The 21,347-nt window shown below is 37.5% G+C and overlaps 1 long non-coding RNA gene and 1 pseudogene across 2 annotated transcripts; both read left to right on the top strand.

The window, feature by feature from the left end:
- Positions 1-8,357: 8,357 nt before the first annotated feature.
- On the top strand, positions 8,358-10,337 carry LOC149814550 (hydroquinone glucosyltransferase pseudogene; annotated as a pseudogene). Its single transcript, XR_016427818.1, has one exon. The product of XR_016427818.1 is annotated as a hydroquinone glucosyltransferase pseudogene (transcript).
- Positions 10,338-14,865: 4,528 nt separating this feature from the next.
- On the top strand, positions 14,866-15,736 carry LOC149814551 (uncharacterized). The gene is made up of 3 exons (XR_016428100.1): positions 14,866-14,996; positions 15,080-15,168; positions 15,416-15,736. It is a non-coding gene; the product is annotated as an uncharacterized LOC149814551 (long non-coding RNA).
- The last annotated feature ends 5,611 nt before the right edge of the window (positions 15,737-21,347 follow it).

Raw genomic sequence — 21,347 nt, forward strand, 5'->3', positions numbered from 1 at the left:
AGATATGGGTTAAGATGCCATTTGGAAGGTTAACGGGGGGGGGGGGGGGGGGCAAGACACTAGTATTGGTAAGGTGAGATTATGAAAAAATTCAGTCATATGATCGGTTGCACCAGTGTCAAGATTCCATTGTCGCGAAAGAGAGACGACGACAATGAAGTTTGAAACATTACCTGCCAAATGCACTTGTGGACTTGCTCGATTACCTTGATTGATAAAAGTAAAAAATTGTTCAACCTGATCCTTGGTAAATGACAGGTTTGGTGTAGATTCATTGACTATGCTTGTATGGGCCAAGGATTTCTGTTTTTCATTGGGCATCCCATCACTTGATTTTAATTTATCCATCCCCTTCTCATTTTGCCGATTAGGAAAGTCATGTAAGTGAAAGCATTTAGCCTTGATGTGACCAACTTTTCCGCAGTGATCGTAGTGTAGTCGAGACCAGCCTTGACGTGATTTTTCTTGTGTCTCGACTATCGCGGTAAGAGGGATTTCAATAACGACATTAGGAGCGATGCATATGCCATGCTGTCGCTTTTCCTGCGTGACTAGAGAATAAGCCTTTGACACGGTTGATGGCAGTTGCATGAGAAGAACTTGACTGCGAATCATGCCATAGTTGTCATTCAATCCCATTAGGATCTAGATGAGGTGATCCAATTGTTAATGGTCGTGTATGGTTTTCATGGCACCGCAAGCGCATTCAGGAAGGGGGCGAGGGAATCAAGTTTGTCCCATAGGCCCTTTAGTTTTGTGAAGTATTCTGCCGCTGAAGATTGTATTTGCTTCATATTGATTATTTGATATTGGATCTGATAGATCCTTGAAGCGTCTGATTGAGAGAACCGATCTTTCAAATCCTTCCATACCTGGGTGGTACTTTGAGCATACATAATACTTTTCGATAAATCTTTATGAATGACATTAAGAATCCAAGAGAGGACTGTATCATTACACCTCTTACATGCGACTGCCATTTTTGATGGGTTCGCGAGTTCCATGATGGTGCTATTGACAAAGCTCATCTTGTTCTTGACACTGAGTGTCATAGGCATCGCCTGCTTCCACATTGAATAATTTTCTCTCGTAAGAACTTGCGATACAAGCAACACTCCTGGATTATCAGAATGATGTATATAGAAAGGATTAGAATCTGCTGCATCTTCATCCTTCTGCAATTGATCGCTAGAGGCCATCAGTGACGAGCCTCAAATTCCTGCATACTGAAACTCGATGCGGTAGGGAAAAATTGACGTGATATGACTGTTGTGCATGATGCACTGCTGTGCACGACATAGTGAAGAAACAAGCATTTCCGTGGAGTTGAGTTCACTCCACGCTCGTCTAATTTGGTGACGATGTCTTACGCTTTTGAAAAAAATGAATTCGGCTCCCACTATGATACCATGAAAGAATGCACTGAAAACCATGAGAAAGAGAAAAAGGTTTTTGATACAACTTTTTGTTTTATACAATACAGCGAGAAGAAATAGAAGGTCGTCTGTTATCCTCTATTAGGTTTGGTTATCCTCTATCACATTTGGTGGATGTTATCCTATTCAATCGTCGGTATAACATCCTCATATCCTACGGCTCGCATTTGGTGGAAACCATCTACAGACTTATCATGTCCACCGACTGAATAAGTTCTAACAAGTAGGACGACTGATGTAGTAGAATTGTCACTTGCAGTTATAGCTTGCTCCACACACGGTATAACATGTGTAGTGTAAGCTTACTTCACAGTGGTAGCCTAACGGCGAGTCCCGCCGAGCCTACACATCTATAGCCTAAATAACACTTAAAACCATTACAAAATATTAAAATAATGCTAAAATATTGGTGATACTAGCGTTAAGACATGGTTTGTGAAATTTCATACCAGACCCAGATCTGACCAGATTTCCAATTAAGACATGATTTTCAATATTAAAAAGATAAAAAAAAATCATTTTAGTGGGTATGGACCAGGTCTGGGTAATGTAATCCTTATAGGACCCAGGTATGGTTTTTCTTATAGTAGGCCTGATAAGAACCAGGTCCGGACCTGATACCAGCACCTCAAAGATAGATGTGGGTTTGGACTCATTGAGTCTGAACCAAATCCGACCCTTGGACACCCCAGTGAAACCTACCTAACACTTTATACCTTAAACAAAGAAAGGGGTACAAGGGACATTCAATTAGGGTTGCAAATGGATCAGATATGGTCTGATATTCAATCCGAGTCTAACATGTTATTTCTGATTTTGGATCCTTTAAGTAAAATTCAGATCAGATTCAGTTATGTTCCATCGAATTATTTTGTGATTCAGGTCGGATTCAGATCAGCATTTTAAGTCAAATCTGGAATTGATCTGAATCAAAATCCAACCCGATTGCATTTTTTACATGTAAATATCTCATTTTTGTTTTATTTTTTTCGGTTCTAGTATTACCATATGTATTTTGGATTCGGATTTGGATTTGATAAGATCCGGCCTCCAACCAGCTTTTACCCCTACATTCAACGTATATCATTTGAATGTGTATTTGTGCATAAATGTGTGAAATATCTTAATGTCTTATTTTAAATATTCATTCGGGTTGGCATCGAATGAGATAGTTGAATGGTCAAGCCATACTATCATAAACTGTTCGTTATGGTTGAGTGTGTCGGTTCATTTATTTGCTAATGTAGGTTAAAATCCTCTTTCCCATAGTTAATGAGGTGCATTTAGTATGACATGCAATACAAAATTTAAAGGGGCACTCTCAAGCAATTGAGAATGACTATTCTGATCTTTCATGGTATGGTATGATGCAGGAGCACGAACGAATCATGAACCAGGTCATTAGATCATTTTAGATTCACATACTTTATTTTGGATTTTTTTTTGGATGATTTGTAACTTGTATTGAATTTATGTAATTGATCCATATCCAAATTTGGTATTTTAATTAGATTAAGTTGCTTCTTAGTTTATCTTTATCAAAATAGGAAATTCAATCTTATAGGATTGCAATCTCTTTCATTTATAAATAAATGAGAGATCCATGTAGTTAGACAGTTCATGGAGATATTGAAATTAGTTATTTCTTGTTATTTTTAATTTCTAGTTTATTTATATATTTTCTATTTTCTTGATTTTTTTTAGTTTTACTTGCTTTTCCTATATAATGTTGTAGTTTGGTAGACATTTTTTTTTTCTAAATCGGGCAACCGATATTAGAGCCAAATCATTGCCTCAATTTCATTCGATGGATGATCTTGTCAGTTTCATCAATTACATGGCCTACTAGTACTCAAAGATCTTCTCGAAATGATGACAAGCTTGGTTACCGATCAACAATGTGTGGTTGATAGATTCTTCGTCATATCCACCTATTGCCACCACCAAGACATCATTCTCAGAGCTTAGGGTGGGCACAAATGCACAGTAAAAAGGAAAAATAATTTTTATGACAATAAACTATACTAGCAAGTGCAAAAATATTTGAGAGAAACTACAGTGTTATATTCATAATTAGGAACCTTGATTGTAACTAAACAATATGTTTTCAATAATACAAAAAATATTTAAGAACCATATAGTATCATAATAATATTTTCACAATTTAACTTTATTTGATATAAAGACCAAAGAAAGTACGTGACAAAGGAACATAGACATCTTACAAATGAGTAATTTAGTGTGACTAAGCTCAAGTATAGATCTTGAAATGTATTCAGCAAAACTTGACAAAGGAACACAAACATCTTACAAATAAATAGCTAATTAATTAATAATTTTAAAAAAAATATCTATAAAAGATATCAAAAATATTTTATAAATAATTTAAAAAGTCCAAGCAACTCAAAACAAAGAGAAACATCAAACATATTTAATAAATTTTATGTTTTTCATCAATTTATCTTTATCGTTAATTATACACTCACTTTTTAATAAAAAATATTAATGTGCATTTGTGTATTAACATAGTTGAATGAAACCTATTTAATTATTTCTCTAATGAAATCACCAGCCTATTTAATTGAAACAAAAAAAACAAATACATGCTAATTGAAACAAAACAAAAAACTAAAATTCTCATCTATGCAAATTGACACAAAAAAAACCCCTAAAAGTCTAAGTTTTTACCAAAGTCAAGTATTCATTGTTCATATTTTAATGATAATTTTAAAAAATGGATAACACCCTAAAATCATAATCCAAAATTCATGTCATTTAAACAAATACAAAATCAAAACCCCAATTCTTATATCATCAATTATGGATTTGTGTTTATCAAGCATGCAAAATCTTAATTAAAAAACATAAAAATACCTAAATTAAATATTCATCTTATTTGAAAATAAAATAAAAATCTAAATGTTATTCAAAAAAAGCAAAAAAAATTTAAAACCTAATTATTTAAAAAAATACTAAATGAAAACCTCAATCCTAGCAAACATCATTTATAATTTTCATACATAAGCTAATTAAAATAAAAAAATAACAAAATCCTCAAATTTTTAACTAAAATCAACTATGTGAATAATGTATAATATTGATTAAAAAATATATAAATAAATAATTAATATCCATCTCATTAGAAACCTAATTGCTAGTTAAAAAAACACAAAAAGCTTGAAACCCTAGTTATTGAAATGCAGCTATTTAAAAAAAATAAATCAAAAACCTAAATCTTAATACTATCAAACAATAATCATAATTTCATATGTTAATTAAAAAATTATAATAAAAAATACTAATTAAAAAAATAATTAAAGTGAGCATGAAAGAGAGAGAAAGAACATCACCTTGTACATGTTGTGGCTGCAAAGTGTGCAATGGCTAAAGGATGACTTGGTGCCTCGAGTCGGGATGGGTCTGTGGTTGTGGGGTCAGGTTGTCGAGGGGAAGGGTCACACCGAAAGTATATATATATATATATATATATATATATATATATATATATATATATATATATATATATATATATATATATATATATATATATATATATATATATAGAGAGAGAGAGAGAGAGAGAGAGAGAGAGAGAGAGAGCTCCTATGGGCTTGTGGCTGTGTAGACTCATGGGCAGGGGCAGAGGGCGAGAGAAAGAGGGGTGTTGGGGGGCATATTTGGTTCATAATCGTTATGTTATACATGAAAAATGAGATCTTCCTAATTCATATAATCTCCTTAAGTAAGGCTCAAGTTTCTCTCATTTGGCACAATTTGTTTACAATAGAAAGTTTCTCTCTTAGGGCATGTTTGGCTCGATAACATGAGAATCACTCTACTCTCATTTAAATGAGAGTGATTCTCTTATGGCCCCAAATCTCATGCCCAACCCAACAAAAAAAAGAGTTTAGTTTGAGAAACTCAATCAAGTATGATTTGGGTTCTCTCCAACATGTGAGATTTGATTTGAAATCTCACATTAAATGTGTGATTTCAAATCATATGATTCTAAGTCACACCAACACTTTTGCAAAAATGTGAATTCTTCTTCTTTGCCCCAAAAGTGAATGGTGGTTGCAGCAAGGTGGAGCTGGCCATAATCAAGATTTCAGCAAGCTCCACTGCCCACCCAACTACTGAACAGGGGCTCTTGCTGGCAAGCCCCTGTTTGAGACCCCTTTTTGTTTGTGTGTATTCTTTGGTGATTTTAGTCGAGAAGAAGGGCAGCCATGGGGAACCCGCTAACGAGGCCTCAGCCGATCATGGCCACCCAGAGGGTCAAGAGTTGTGGGTGCCCTTTTTCAGTAGGGTGATCGGCCAAAGTTTTGAGGTTTTTTCGGTGGGGCTGGATTCCATATCAGACCGGTGAAAGAGAAGACCGGGAGGTGGACAGAGGAGCTTCCACAGATGGAGGCAGTGACTTGGGGGTGGACTCCCATGGCAGTGGCCAACATTTTGATTGAAAGAAAGTTTTTTTTGTTTTTGTTTTTGTTTTTCAGAGGTGGAATCTCATGCAAATGGAATTCCTCTCTCACTAAACAAACACGAGAAAAGAAATCACATGAGATTCCAAATCATATGAGTTTGAATCTCATGAGATTTCAAGTCTCATGCAATTTCTTTTCATTTTTGAAAAAAGCAACCAAACATACCCTTGAAATCCATTGGATCTAGGCATCCTTGGCTTTAAAATTCTTCTTCATATCCTTGTTCACAACGGCAAGTTGTTCCACCATTCTATTCTCCTTGTTCAACGCACCTGGACACTTGTCCTTTGGATCTAGGCGTGGATTTGATCATGTATTCATGTCAACAAAGCCCACCCACTTAGCTAGGTCTGTGGAGTGCATGTGGGTGAGCATAGTCAAACATTGCTTTGACATGGCATCGGAGGTCTTATTTGGAGCTTGATCGAGACTCGGTCCAGTTGGTCAAATCTCTACTTTAGTCTGTACTCGGCTCGTGGCAGTTTTGACCCTAAACCTACCAATTCTGGGGAAGACCAACCTGCTTCATCCGAGCCTAGAAATGAGCCTAGCAGTCGCACCAATTCTGCTTGGTCCTCTGAACTAATAGATCTTACACGTCTTTGACTTGTCTAGGGATGCAATAGATCGGTTTGGGGATGGATGTAGGTATGACTGAACCCGACGTGATGAAATACTGCCTGATTGGTTTTGGAGCCGGACCTGGATCTGAATGAAAAAAAGCTAAAATTCAATATGGATATATGACAAACCTTAGGAGCTAAGTGGATGTACATTTTATATGCATTTGGATTCGGATATCTGTTGAATTCGGTGTAGAACCCCATGCTGAATCTAATTTGGATTAATAATAATCAGACGTTTCGTATGGATTTGGTTGGATATGTGACCCACTTCCATAGCCCTGTTTGCATTTTTGCTTCAAACCCACGGGAAAGTGGGTCACTGGCATGCGCCCGGTGTTGTATTGGATGGATCGTGTGTGTCCAGAAATCCGAGATGAAAAATGGATTGGATATTGATCTGGTCAAGGTTGACCAAGACTGGATCCGACTTTCAGTAAACTGGTCCAGATTAAAATATATAACCGATATAAACATATGATACAATTCTGGATCTGGATATGATTTGCTCCTTTTGATGCTGGATTCGCATAATACTGTTCAAATATATGTTGGTTTTCTTGTGAAATAGATGGAGTGAGTCAGGTCAGACCCAATTCTGATCCAGTTCCAGGCCTATTTGCTTACCTAATTTTGAACCGGATCCGGTAAAACCCGATATTATTCATGCCAATTTTGACCTAGTTTTAGATATCGATTATCTGGATCTGATAATATAAGTTAGATGCAACATAGAATGGTTGGTAGATCAGGTGCAATCACGCTGCATATCATCCACCGTTCAACTTCTGTTGGGCCCCCACAGCTGACAGGCTGTATTGAAGAGATGGCGGGCAGCCAGGTGCAGCGTCACATTCAAAATGTGCAATGTGATTGCACCTGATCGGCCCTCCTTAGAATTGGGTTGGAGCTCTGACCCGTTTGCACCCCTACCAAATACCACAATAAAATGTGTCACAGAAATACCCCCAACTAACCCACCTGTCACGTCCTTTTGTAAATGAAAAATTTCACAAGAATGCCACGCCCCGTATCCGTTTTGTCGTATTCATGTGACAGTCGTTAACTTTACAATTGGAAAAAGAGGGGGCGTATATATATCGTCAGCCTTGCGTCAGGATGACATAAGAGAGAGCAGCCCTCCCCACCAGGACTCCTTTTGTCAGTATCGGTACGTATTGGCCGATACGTATCGCCATACGATACCGTCTTGAATCGGCTACTTTTTTAATAAATGTAAAATTAACTTTAAATTAATTTTTAAATATTATTTTATGGTTTTAACATGTGTCACGTTCTGATTGACACATAATAATTTTTAATTATTTTTTGGCCGATTCAAAATGATATACTTGAGTATCGTTATCGGCCGATACACATGAATCGTTGGCCGAACGATACAGTTCCAATTCCAATACTGACACAGACCTTCTGGACTGCAATTATTGTCCCTACTCCACAAAAAAAAAGACGTTAAAAAAGTATTTATCTGCTAGCAGGAGGAGGACGTGGGGCCCACTTTCACGAAGATGTAAAGCGGAAAACTAGCCAATGACTGGTAGGTCATTTTTCTAACGTTGACACGTAACCAATTTTCGTCCTCCTTTGCTCAATGGGTGGGTAGATTTGTCAATTCAGTTTCGGCACCCTAGAATATTAATATTCAGCGGTATTCCCAATTCAAATCCATGCACATAAAGGATGGGCGCACAGACAGCTCAGTCGACGTCCATCGTCAACACGGACGGCGAAGAGTCCTGTTTCTGTCCTAATAAGTAGGCACGGTCTGCACGCAGAAGCCAGATCACTTGGGGTTGGTTGTCAACCACCAGCTTGTATTGCTCCAAGAGGTCTATAAAACTACACTCTCTCCTTCTCACACACATCATTGTACAGCAACCATAGCAGCAATCAGGAAAGAAGGTAAAAAAAAAGAGAAAAGGGTAGATTAGAAAGCCCGTACCAACGTCTGAAGCTTTTGGTTTTATTTGTTCTCCTTCTCTGCAATCACTTTTGCCATCCCTCTGCTTTCTCCTGACTTGAGAGATGGAGAATCAGTACACCAAACAACAGTCTCAAATCGTCATCCTACCCAGCACCGGAATGGGCCATCTCATCCCCATCATGGAGTTCGCCAAGCGACTCCTCTGCCACCGCTCCTTCTCCATCACCTTCGTCACCGTCTCCGGCCAATTCCCCGCTTCTGCCCTCGCAAAACTCGCTGAGCACCCCAACATCACCTGCCTAACACTCCCACCCGTCTCCACCTCCGGCTACCCACCTGACGCGAAGATCGAGACCATCATGTCCATCGTCATCAAGCGCTCGATCGAGCCCTTGCGGGAGCTCGTCGCGACGATCCGACCCATCTCCGCCTTCGTCGTCGACATCTTCTCCACAGACGCCCTCGACGTTGCCTCGGAGTTTCAGCTGCCCGGGTACGTCTTCTTCCCCTCGACGGCCACCGTCCTCTCGTTCATGCTCTACCTGCCCATCATCCATGAGGAGATTCCGGACGAGTATAGGGACCTCAAGGAGCCGGTCAAAGCCCCCGGTTGTCCGCCGTTCCGAGGGACAGAGCTCATCGACCCGGTTCAGGACAGGCAGAACGAGGCCTACTGGTGGTTCCTTCATCATTCGCGCCGGTACAGGGAGCCAGCCGGGATCATCGTCAACAGCTTGGACGAGCTCGAGCCCAGAGCCATCGAGTCGCTGCTGCAGGGTCGGGACTACAGGGGCAGCATCCCGCCTGTCTACCCCATCGGTCCGCTGGTGAAGACGGCGAACGGCGACGGTGGGGATGGGAGTCATGAGGAATGCCTGAAGTGGTTGGACGAGCAGCCACGCGGCTCGGTGCTGTTCGTGTCCTTCGGGAGCGGAGGGACCATGACGCAGGAGCAGCTGGCGGAGCTCGCGTTGGGATTGGAGATGAGCGGGCAGAGGTTCCTGTGGGTGGTGAGGAAGCCGCATACCTCCTCTGCGGGCACCTACTTCGGGTTTGGAGGAGCTGACGAGGACAAGGATCCGGCGAGCTTTCTTCCGAAGGGATTCGTCGAGAGGACGGCCGGCGTCGGAGTGGTGGTTCTGGACTGGGCGCCACAGGTGAAGGTGCTGAGCCACGAGGCGGTGGGAGGGTTCCTGTCGCACTGCGGGTGGAACTCGACGCTCGAGAGCGTGGTGTACGGGGTGCCCATGATCGGGTGGCCGCTGTACGCGGAGCAGAGAATGAACTCCCGGATGCTGGCGGAGGAGATAGGGATAGCGGTGGCGGTGGACTACGAGAGGGGAGTGGTGCCGAGGGAGGAGGTGGAGCGGGCGGTGAGGTTGCTGATGGAAGGAGAGGTCGGGAGGCAGCTCAGTAAGAGAGTCGGCGAGCTCAGTGAGGCTGCTGCCAAGGCAGTCGCCGAGAAAGGCTCGTCCTATCGGCGACTCGCTCAACTTGCGGACGAATGGGCAAACACCAAGTTGGTTTGTTGATTGACGGAAGAGGGAAGGAGAAAACAAAAAACAAAAGGCGTGAATGCCAATTTGCCAGCAGCAAGAAAAAAGGAGAGGGGAAATGTGAGCGCTTTGTGGGGTCACTGCGTTGCCTTTAATGGTTTTTTCTTAGTCCAATTGTCCAAAAAGTCAAGGTAGCTGCATCTGTTGAATTATTGTACGGGTTGTTGCTCGATAGCATCAATCATCATTCACTTAATGGGTTGGCTTGTTGTAGTGGGTACTGGGTAATGCTGTTAACTATTGCATGCTATATTCTATTAATGAGATTTAACGGTTGCAAATCACTTCATTGATAATCTGCGTTGTCAATGGGATACTTTAATTACCAAAAATGACTGTACAACAAAAATGATAAGTATCCTTAGAGAGCTTGAAATTTCATAAATTAGTCAGCCTTTCAAAATCATAAATATTGTTATTTTTAAAATCTTTTTAGTTTTCACACCTATTGTTTTCTGTACGAATTTCCATGAATATCCATTATTTTCATCAGAAATGCCTTAGCCACCATCGACTTTAGTCACCTCAGCCAACACTTAGTCTCTATCACTTTGTAAAAAACTAGTCTTAGATGGATCTTCTAGTGGTGCAAGTAAGATATATTCTTTTGTTATTAAAGAAACCACCACTTGGCCATGAAGAATGACTTAGATTTTTTATGAAAACTCAAACCTCGAAACCTTGCAAATACCTGAGTTATTATGCATTAAAAAATTATCAAATTCACATAAAATAAGTATGAGCAAACTTTCTTTTAAACTCAAATTAACAAACATCACAAATACTTTAGTTATCTCACATAAAAAATGTAATAACGTCACATAAAAGTCTGCAAAATTTATTTTTAACTTGAACTGACAAACCTCACAAATACTTGAGTTACCTCACATAAACAACTTATAAAATTCACATAAAATAAGTGCGAAAGAAATTTTTTTTTAAACTCTCAAACCTCCAAACATCGTAAATACCTATGTTAAATTCACATAAAAAATTATAAAATTTCTTTTAAACTTGAATCGACAAACTACACAAATACCTGAGTTACTTCGCCTAAAAAATATAATATCACATAAAAAATTTAAAAAATATCTTTTAAACTCAAACCTCTAAACTGCGCAAATACCTTAGTTACTTCATATAAAAAATTTAAAAATATGCATAAAAAACTATGCGATTTTTTTTAAACCTGAACCTCCAAACCTTGCAAATAGTTGAGTTACCATGCATATAAAAATTACTATTTTTTTTCAGTAACTCAGGTATTTGCAATTTTGGACAGTTGATAGATTTCTAAAATTTCATGGTCTTTTAAGAAATGTGTCATTTTTGTCGTACAAATCATTTTTCAAATTTTGATTTTTCTGTGTATGTGTAATGGGGCTTGGGTTGACCGTACACAAGGTATTAATGTGGGTAGTGGGTTTTGCAGAGTGGTTATTATATGTATTTTATTCTCAATAGATGTTGTATATTCCATGTGGTTGATATAAGTAGTTAAGATAACTTCAGTATCTGCTAAAGTGCACTACCGTGTCGCTGATGATCATATAGTTGAAGATCTTTAGTGGTCTCCAAAAACATTAGCCTTAATGAATTAGTAGCTAGCTAGGTTGTCCTGAAAAATAGGACAGAGTGAAGAGTTAATGAGCCTCCAGTATACATATTCGTTGTTCATAGGTGATGAACCAGACTGGGTGGATGATTTGAACGATGATGATGTAGAAGGGATGTTATTTAGTAGCAATGTTTACTTAGTGTTTCATATAGTGCAACAATAAGCAGTTGGAAGGGTTGTAGAATAATATATCAAGGACAGTGTGTTATTGAACATCATATTATCCCAAGCAATGAATGATGTTGATAAACCAAACATGCAATTGTACCAAATAATAAATGATAGTAATATTGTATAAGTGGAGAACATACAATTTTTCGAACTGATTAAGAATATAGATATTGGACCTACAAACAACGAAGCGCTTTCACGAATAATTGAGAGTGTACATCAACAGAGGATCACTAAAGAGGATGTAGAACTACGTGGGCACCTCACTTCTAGTGATCTGCATCCCAGCAATAATGCATAAATGACATATGGGAAGCCTAAACGTTGGTATATTATATAGTTTTATGAACATTTGTTGAGTTTTCGAAATGTTTTAGGTTTATACACTAATGTTTAGGGTTACTAGGTTCTTGATGGATGGCTTCTCTTTCGCGAAAGAGCAATTGACAATATTTGATATAGATGCATCTCAGTTGTATTAACAGTTGTGTAAGGAAAGACTTAACGATTGCGAACAATTTTAGTGGCTAACAACATATATAGTCAAACGATCGAGAGGTTGCTATCAGCAAAAAGTTTAATGATATCGAGTATTGCCTTAAATTTCTGAAAGATCATGTGATCAGGAACAACTATAAAACAAAATTCAAGAAGAGTTACAACTACAAAGTAACTATCGTATGCACACAAAAGAACCTACAAACTAAGATTGATTGTACTTGGAGGATTCATTGCACAAAGGTGCATAGAGCAACGTTCTTTCAAGTGAAGAAGTATCAAAGCGAGCATACATATGGTGAATTATTGGATAACCTAGTAGCGGAAAATATGTCTTTCAAGTGGGTTTCATGTGTTATTCATAGACGATTGTAGGAAAACCCGAAGATAACTCAAAGAGAAATCTTGAATGGCATAAGTCATGAGGAAGGTGTGAAGCTTAGTTACAAACAAGCATGGCGTGGATGGAAAGTAAGTAGGGTGAAGATATATGGTTCATTTGAAGACTTCTTTATGTTGCTTTTCGCCTATCGCCATCATTTAAAGATGATTAACCGAGGATTGAGGGCGGTCATTGAGATCGATATACGAAATTAATTTATGTACATGTTCCTATATTTTCATCCATGCATCAATGAGTTTATTAACAGATGCCCTCCAGTTCTTCTGCTAGATGACACCTTTTTAAAAGAAAAATATATAGGTATATTATTGTCGGCCCATAGTATTGATCATTGCGATCAGATATTTTTGGTTGCCTTTGCAGTTATGGATAGGGAGTTGAAGGACTCATGGGCATAGTTTTTGTCACATGTAATGCGATAATTGGATTACTACGATGTTGAGAACCCAAGAGCTAAACAACAGTTGATTGTCATCTCAGATAAGCATCTAAGGCTATAATATGTTGTCTCCTTCATATAGCCTTAGATGCTAGAGCAATGACCAAAAGTTGGATATGACAACTTTAAAACTACTTTTGGTCCATCACTTGTACCACTTTGGTAAAGCGTAGCTAGAGCAATGACGAAAGTACAATTCATATGCTTTCTTGACAAGTCAATGAGCAATGTGGAGATGCATACACATATGTCAAAGAAGATGTTGCAAAGAAATATTAGGCTAACAATGAGTTTTCAGCTAAGAGGTATGGGTGCTTAATCTCTAATGTAACGGAGAGCGTCAATGCATGGATTCTCACTATACATGACAAGCCCCTGATTCCTCTTATTGAAAAGTTTCGTCTCATGTTGATGAAACTTTATGAGTAAAGAAAGAATGATGGGCAGAACATGTAAGAAATTATAGTGGTACCCAACGTAAAAGAAAAGCTCAAGAAAGCTAATAAATATACACAAAAGGTATGTGTTCAAGTAATGCATTGCCTCAGCACTGATATGAAGCCCACAATCGAGATTTTGGTTATGTTGTTAATCTCGCGAGTCAAGAGTGTGGTTATAGAGAGTGGTAGGTTAGCAAAATTCTGTGCAAACATGCGATCACATGCATTTTGTACTAAGGCAACCAACCAGATGAATACTGTGACAAGTGGTACATTATTGATTTGTATCGTGTTGCATATAATAGCTATCCATTCATATCGATGGAGGACAATCTGCCACATGTTGCTCCTCTAAACCCTATTCCCTTTTTACCACCAAACATGAGTCCTAAATCAAATTGCCTTAAGAAGAAAAGACAGATACCAAACAAGGATGCTGTGCCATACAAGTGCATTATTTGTGGTGAGTTTGGCCACAACAGATGAAAGCACATTAAATTGTATATTTATTCTTTAGTTTATTGTGCCATCTATATTTGTTAGTTTTTTCTTTAATGAATTTTATTTTTTTGTATTTATATAGTCTTTGTTAATTAACAACTTCAATGTCTTATATGTTGTATGTATATCTTAGTTACTTTGCAATGAGTACAAGAGAAGCAAACAAAAAAGAAAGACGTGGCGGACATCAACCCTACAAAGCCTCATCCCCAGCGCCAACTATTGTGCCTGAGGTATAGGATATGCAAGAGACTGACAGTGATTCAAAAGAATTTGAATTTGATGAAGAAACTTGGATGCTAAGTGATGTAAGTGTAAAGTTTGCATGTTTATTTGTTTGTTCTTTTATATGTATACTCATTCGAATATAATATGCTTATACTACATATATAGCATTTAGCAAGATTCATAGAAAGACTTCAACTAAAACACAATCGCCTCATAAAAAATGAGAAAATCTACCAAAGATAATTTACCTTACTCCTTATTTCTTTGTGAGTAAGTGTAACCTTTTGTTTTTGTTGTATTGCTACTGAAAAACAAAAAAACTAACTTGTATACATTGACTGGTTATAATAATTTCTCACAACTCCTAGGCATGAAAAGGGGGCAGTTATATGCTTAGACAATGAATCCTTGCCTTATATTTGGTTTAAAGCTCACAAGGTATCCGTTTATAACATTGTTGTGTAAGTACCAAACTTAAATTCTAGGTGCCAAGTTATTTTTTAATCTCAATTTATTTTGCAGCTCTTATTTTCCACCAATTGGAATAACAATCATTGGGTTCTTTGGCAAATAGACTTGAAGGCAAAGGACTTTATGTTGTACAATTCACTTTGCACCACATTGTACGCAGATGATAACATCATTAGCATAGTAAGTAACCATTACCTAGTTAACAATAATAAGATTGCTTTCTTATACTTAGTAGGATTAACAAATTTAATGTTTTATTACAGGGTCCTGTTTTTACAAGATGTATGGGCTACAACTGTTTCACCGATTTGACGGTCATATTTGTGTATGATATCTCTTGACAAGATAATGAGTAAGTACTTTGCTTATATGTTTGTTAATTCAATTAATTTTTTTTATATATCATTGTCTCGGATTATGATTGTTACATGAAAGACTATGATCTTTTTGTGATCACCCACATGTCACTCTTGGGGTAGGGAGCATGAGAGAATTTTATCTAGGCACATGTTTAAATGTTCTCATTTGCAATGAGCATCGAAAGGATGATAGTTGTTTTTATAATGAACATAAACCCTTTTGTTCGGCTGATATCACAGACGACATAAAACAAATGATCGTTTACTATAAGCAAGTTAAAGAATTTGAGTTAAAAAAGGTAGTCGAAGCGAAAAAGGCAACCAGAACCACAATAGCGCAGCCAGTAGGATCAAACACTCCAAAGCTACATGAAAGCATAATAGTGCAGCTAGCGTGATCGAACACTGCAAAGCTATAGGAAACCATAATAGCGCAACCAGCGCGAAAGGTAGGGCTATTGACATTGCTAAAAGAACACACTTCGCTGGTGCCAAAGGTAGTGTGAACGAAAGCTCTGTGATCGACAAAGGAAGTGCAAATCGAAGCTCCAGGTTTAACATTCAAAATGAAAAAGAAAAGAAAAAGCTGATGATTGGGGAGGAGGATAAAGACAAACTGTGGGGCAAAATTAATAATATTTTCAGATGGAGATATTGAGATAAAGTAAATAGTGAATGTATGTATGTTATTTAAATTTTGGATGATGTTTTAAATGTAAATTTATCAGAGTTTATGATGTTTTTAAAATTTTAGATGTTCTCAAGTTTGTATGTTTAACTTCATTTAAGGATTATTGTTCTGTAACAAGAACATGCGCAAAATATAGGAAATTAGCATGTTAAGGAAGAAAATTGCAAATATTGGTCATTGATCACAAATTTTTTTACAGACTTTCTCATCATTGTTTGCAAATATTTTTTTAGGACTTACTCATCATCGCAAATAATGGTCATTGTTTGCGGCTTGGAGGTTCGAGTTTAAAAGAAATTTTATAGTTTTTTTATGTGATGTTATTATATTTTTAATGTCAAATAACTCAAGTATTTGCATAGTTTAAACGTATGAGTTTGAAAAAAAAATCATAGTTTTTTTATGCAATGTTATTACAGTTTTTATGCAAAGTAACTCAGGTATAATTGCAATGTTTGGAGGTTCGAGTTTAAAATAAAGTTTGCTCACACTTATTTTATACAAATTTCATAAATTTTTTATGGGAGGTAACTCAAGTATTTGTTAGGTTTGTTGGTTTGAGTTAAAAAAAAAGTATAGATTTTTTATACGATTATTATATTTTTTATGTGAAGTAGCTCAGGTATTTGCATAGTTTGGAGGTTTGAATTAATTTTTTTTTGCAAATTTTTATATGATGTTATTTTATTTTTTATGTGAAGTAACTCAGGTATTTGCAATGTTTGGAGGTTCGAGTTTAAAGAATGTTTGCTTGCACTTATTTTATGTAAATTTTTTATGCAAGGTAACACAAGCATTTGTGAGGTTTGTCTATTTGAGTTTAAAAAAAATCACAGATTTTTTATCTGAAGTTATTATATTTTTATGCAAAGTAACTCATATTTATAGGCTTGCAAAGATGAGAGATAGGAAATCGAGGGATCTGGGTATGGTTAGATGTATCAAAGATGAAACACAAAGGGTTTTAGTCAAAGATTAGGAGATTAAGGAGAGATGGAAAGATTATTTTAATAAGCTATTTAATGAAAGTCATGCTCAGGATCTTGGAGACTTTTCAATTCCTTTTCATGAGATGAATCGTGACTTCATGCGCAAGATTCAAAAGAAAGAAATTGAAGAGGCTTTGAAGAAAATGAAATCAAGAAGGGCAGTTGGCCCAGATGGTATACCTATCGAGGCTTGGAAATGCTTGGGAGAGAAAGGTTTACAATGGTTGACAAATCTTTTTAACAAGATTTGGCGGACAAATAAGATGCCTAATGAGTGAAGGAATAATACTTTGGTGCCTCTATATAAGAATAAGGGTGATATACAAGATTGCACAAACTATCGTGGTATAAAACTCATGAGTCATACTACGAAACTTTGGGAGAGGGTGATTGAGTCTAGGTTGAGGAAGATTGTCATGATATCGGAGAATCAATTTGGTTTTATGCCTGAAAGATCAACTATGGAAGCTATACATCTTCTTAGACAACTTATTGAGAGAAATAGAGAGAGGAACAAAGATTTGCATATGGTTTTTATTGATTTGGAGAAGGCTTACGATAGAGTACTTAGGGACGTTCTCTGGTGGACAATGATGAAGAAAGGTATTTCTCTCAAGTACATTAGTATAATTAAAGATATGTATGAAGGAGTAGTAACCAATGTTCGCACTTGTGGAGGGGTGACAACCAATTTTCCTATAACGGTTGGGTTATATCAAGGATCTGCTTTAAGCCCTTTCCTATTTGCTATAGTGATGGATGAGCTTACAAGATCAATTCAAGAAAATGTGTCGTGGTGTATGTTGTTTGCTGATGATATTGTTTTGATTGATGAGTCTAGAGCTGAGGTTAATGCTCTGTTAGAATTATGGAGACAGACATTGGAAGCAAGAGGTTTTAAGTTGAGTAAGAGTAAGACAGAATACATGGAATGTCGATTTAGTAAGCAACGAAGTAGTGATGCGAGTGTAGTGAAGCTTGGTGAGCACGAAATACTGGTGGATGATTCTTTCAAATATTTGGGATCTATCATTCAAAAGTATGGAGAAATTGATGGAGATGTAAATCATAGGATAAAGGTTGGGTGGATTAAATGGAAGAGTGCAACTGGAGTGTTGTGCGATCGTAGAATGCCATTGCGGTTGAAGGAAAAGTTTTATAGGACGACTATTAGGCCCGCTTTACTATATAGTAGGGAATGTTGGGCTGCCAAGAGACATCATATTCAAAAAATGAGTGTAGCTGAGATGCTTGTGCTGAGATGGATGTGTGGAAATACAATAAAAGATAAGATTCAGAACGAGGAGATACGTAAGAAGGTAGGCGTTGCACCCATTGAAAATAAGATGAGAGAGAATTGTTTACGGTGGTTTGGACATATTCGACGAAGGCCTAATGATGCTCCAGTTAGAAGGATGGAGAAATGGGAAAATATATTAGTTAAAAGAGGTTGGGGTAGGCCTAGGAAGACATGGATGGAGGTGATAAGAAAGGATATGAATGCTTTGAACCTCACCGAGGACATGGCATTGGATAGAAATGAATGGAGGATAAGGATTCATGTGGAAGACCCATAATGATTTTCTTTGTTGGTTCATATCGCCGACCCCAATTGTTTTGGGATGAAGGCGTAGTTGTTGTTGTAACTCATGTGTACAATTTAGAGGTTCGAGTTTGAAAAAAATTTCACAAATTTTTTTATGCAACATTATATTTTTTATGCAAAATAACTAAGGTATTTACGCAGTTTGTCAGTTCAAGTTTAAAAGAATTTTCTTAAATTTTTATGTCAATTTAAGATTTTTTTATGCGAAGTAACTTAGGTATTTGCGATGTATAAAGGTTTGAGAGTTTAAAAGAAAGACCCCTCACACTTATTTTATGTGAATTTTGTAAATTATTTATGTGAGGTAACTCAAGTATTTGCGATGTTTGTTAGTTTGAGTTTAAAACAATTTTGCAGACTTTTTATGCAAAATTATTACATTTTTTATGCGATGTAACTCAAGTATTTACAACTTCATTTCAATGATTTACAAAACAATAAAAAACAGAAATCACTATCATAGATCCCTCATCCGTGCTTGTAGCTGCTCGTTCACCTTAGCATAGTTTTCTATGATCATGGCTTGATATTGTATAATGGTCAAAGACATTGCAGCAAGTGTTTCATTTGGCACATTGATTTTGACATCCTTTGCAGCAATCATATTCTTCAATTGCCAGATCTCTGCCAACGTAAGAGCCAACTGAGTATCTGCTTCATTTACATTTTTTTGTGCTTTTAGCCACGCTCCTCATTTTTCTCCTCCTCTTCCTCCTCGGCTCTCCTTTCGAAAGAACTGCCTGCATCATGATGAGAAGCTATGTCTTCATCATCACCGACAACTACCATGGAGGACAAGCAAATGTCTTGGTTGGCCTTGCACCAATCTGCAAGTTCCTATTGAAATAAGGTGGGGTAATCTTTTGACTTATTCTTAATTGTCATCGAGATAATTTTGCTAACTGCACCAGGGAGATTGGTTTATTGATGAACATAACCAAATTATCAGACCACTTGGTTGGCCATTTGGTGCTCCACTTTATTCATGTTATGCAACCAAATGTCCATCTCCATAGCCTTTGCTTGCACAACAACATCCCAGTTCTTCAACTCTTTACCCACATCTTCATAGGGGCACACTACTTTACCTACGCAATAAAGTTTTATTCATGGTTAGTCCTATATTGCATTACTTAAAAACACGTATGACGTTTTAACAAAAAAATATACTTACATCTGCCCTGGTCAGCTTTTGTAATTTCTTGAAGTATTGGTCACAACCCATATGATGATGAGACTTCTTTCGATGAGGTGCATCTTCGTTGATATTTTATCTCTATATTGCGAGACATAAAAAATTATGGACAACCTGACCTCTTAGGGGCCTTCCAATAGATATGTGCTCCCATAACCAAACCTATAGAGATTCATACAAGGATTAACATATAACAACACAATAAATTACATAAAAAAACAAAATACAACTAAATAACTAATGTTTTAGCTTAAATCAACGGTTTAAGTATAATGATGGAGTAACTACCTCCAACAAGACCAACATACCTGTCAAGTTTACTTTTATTGCTTTCACGATATTTAAAGAGTCATAAAGGTGTGCAAGCACAACTGCCCCCCATGCGTATTCATCAACGTGATCTAAGATTGCCATCAAGTTAATATAGGAACTATGGATCAACTTCCCACCGTTGTCTATGAATAAGCATGTGCCGGAGAAGTAGAGCAAGAATACTCTCATATCCTTCTCCCAAGTACTACCGGTCTTTCCTCTAGCATATGGTAGTTTGTCCTTCATCCTCCTAGCCATTGTGGGGTCATGGTAATTCTTTAACCATGCTAACTTTAAACTTTATTGTTCGAAGGCACCATTCATCGCTCCCAAAACCATGGTAGCCAACTGCTTGTGATTTTTCCACTGCTAAGCACTCACTGGCACCCCTGTGACACTTCAATCTGATGATTCATGCCATATCTTCTAACGTGATAATCATTATCATATCTCCAAATCAAAAGGTGGTTTTTGGATCCTAAAACTTCACCACATCCTCTAAGAGGGGATGACTGATCTTTCATGGTGAGATCTCAAAGAAACTTTGAAAATACATACCATCAAATATTTTCTTTATGTCCTCTGAAAGAGCATGAAACCACTGTTGTGCTTGGAATCAATAGAAACGGTGCATGTGGCTATCATCGTCTTGTAGCTCTAGTCTAAGAGCATCAGACCTTCTTTCCCTCTTTGAGGAAAGCCTCAAAGTTTACACTTTTTTTCAGCATCCATCCCTTGTTGTGATGTCTCCGATTCTTGCTAAGCAGCCTTATCTCCTTGTTAAGAAGTGTCCTCCATTGCACAACTGCCTTTAACCCTAGTTGAGAAGCATCCAACCATTGTGCAACTCGGTCCTCCTCTTGTTGAGGTTCATCCTCTACTCTTCTATCATTCACATTCTCAACAAAGGGAGAAGGCAACTCAACTGCATTTTCAGCATCCGAGTGAGCGCATGGCTCAAACAAATGCTCTTTCACTGAGTCCCCCCCTACCCCCCCCCCCCCCTCCCCCTAGATGCTTTGAGAATAGAAGACATCATTGTGACAACAACCCATTCATCTATTTTCTTGTCTAGTGTTTACGATTGCTTCTTACAAAGTGGCAAAATTTTAGCTTGCATTTTATGTGGTAAACATCTAAAAACCTATGTTTCGGCCACTATTGAGGCAAAGACGGTGAAGGTGTGGCCCCCTCTCTCCAAGTTCCAAGACATTCACATACTTCATGGTATAATGGTTGAAGGATGATTCATAGACACAGGGTTCTCAGTCGCCATAACATCAAAAAATGGTCATCAGAATGCCGAAAATAACTGCCAGATTATTTTAGGGACCACAAAGAAAACCCTAGATTATACGAGAATAGTGCTAGAATACGAG

Source organism: Nuphar pumila, chromosome 15 (assembly GCF_984573655.1).
Source record: "Nuphar pumila chromosome 15, dmNupPumi1.hap1.1, whole genome shotgun sequence".
NCBI lineage: Eukaryota > Viridiplantae > Streptophyta > Magnoliopsida > Nymphaeales > Nymphaeaceae > Nuphar > Nuphar pumila.